This window comes from Pyxicephalus adspersus, chromosome Z (assembly GCF_032062135.1).
Source record: "Pyxicephalus adspersus chromosome Z, UCB_Pads_2.0, whole genome shotgun sequence".
NCBI lineage: Eukaryota > Metazoa > Chordata > Amphibia > Anura > Pyxicephalidae > Pyxicephalus > Pyxicephalus adspersus.
In genome coordinates this window covers 1726721-1728542 of record NC_092871.1, presented here as the reverse complement: position 1 = coordinate 1728542, position 1822 = coordinate 1726721, and positions in this window count along the sequence as shown.

Genomic DNA, 1822 nt, shown 5'->3' with positions numbered 1-1822 from the left:
GAGTGCAAAGGGTATTATAGGGGCAGTATGTGCAGAAGAAGAGAGCACATGGTATTATAGGGGCAGTATGTGCATGAGAATAGTGCAAAGTGTATTATAGGGGCAGTATGTGCAGGAGAAGAGAGCAGATGGTATTATAGGGGCAGTATGTGCATGAGAATAGTGCAGGGTGTATTATAGGGGCAGTGTGTGCATGAGAAAAGAGCAGAGGGTATTATAGGGGCAGTATGTGCGTGAGAAGAGAGCTGAGGGGATTATAAGGGCAGTATGTGCAGGAGAAAAGAGCAGAGGGTATTATAAGGGGAGTATGTACAGGAGAAGAGTGCAGATGGTATTATAGGGGCAGTATGTGCAGTAGAAGAGAGCAGAGCAGAAGGTATTATAGGGGCAGTATGTAAGGGAGAAGAGAACAGAGGGTATTATATGGGCAGTATGTACAGGAGAAGAGTGCAGAGGGTATTATAGGGGCAGTATGTGCATGAGAAGAGAGCAGAGAAAAATAGTGCTCAGTGGAAGGTAAGTGTATATTAGGGGACAGTGGGATCTGCAGGGACACATTGATAAGCCATTAACATTTCCCTGGAGACTCACGCTAATTCTCCCATCTACACCACTAAGCTAAGCTCTCTGAAGCTTTCACTGTCTACAGACTTCCTCCGATGAAGGGGAGGCCACACGCTCTTACACAAAGCCAGAGGATAGGGGGTCTTCCAGTCCTTCAGTAGGGCAATGGACCCCAGTCTCAGCCAGCGGCACAAGCAGCAATGGGAGCCACTGCATCCATTCCAAATTCACCTCTGGAGGAGGTATCAGGAAATATTAGGGTTCAGAGGCGAATAGAGAGAACAATAGTGGGAGCAGGGGGGGCAATTGGTGGTCAGTTGGCACTTCACTTGTTATATTCCGTATCCCTAATCTCTTTACAACTCTTCTCTGCTGGGAGAGTCTGATGGGCAGTAAAAGTTTGATCCATAGTTTTTGCAGAGAAAAGCAGCGTATCACAGAAAGAAGAATNGAAAAATAGTGCTCAGTGGAAGGTAAGTGTATATTAGGGGACAGTGGGATCTGCAGGGACACATTGATAAGCCATTAACATTTCCCTGGAGACTCGCGCTAATTCTCCCCTCTACACCACTAAGCTAAGCTCTCTGAAGCTTTCACGGTCTACAAACTTCCTCTGATGAAGGGGAGGCCACACGCTCTTACACAAAGCCAGAGGATAGGGGGTCTTCCAGTCCTTCAGTAGGGCAATGGACCCCCAGTGTCAGCCAGCGGCACAAGCAGCAATGGGAGCCACTGCATCCATTCCAAATTCACCTCTGGAGGGGGTAACAGGAAATATTAGGGTTCAGAGGCGAATATGAGAGAACAATAGTGGGAGCAGGGGGGACACATTGGTGGTCAGTTGGCACCTCACGTGTTATATTCCGTATCCCTAATCTCTCTACAACTCTGCTGGGAGAGTCTGATGGGCAGTAAAAGTTTGATCCATAGTTTTTGCAGAGAAAAGCAGGGGCAGTATGTACAGGAGAAGAGTTCAAATGGTATTATAGGGGCAGTATGTGCAGGAGAAGAGTGCAGAGTGTATTATAGAGGCAGTATGTGCAGGAGAAGAGTGCAAAGGGTATTATTGGCGCAGTATGTGCAGGAGAAGAGAGCACATGGTATTATAGGGGCAATATGTGCATGAGAATAGTGCAGAGTGTATTATAGGGGCAGTATGTGCAGGAGAAGAGAGCAGAGGGTATTATAGGGGCAGTATGTGCAGGAGAAGAGAGCAGAGGGTAATATAGGGGCAGTATGTGCATGAGAAGAGTGCAGA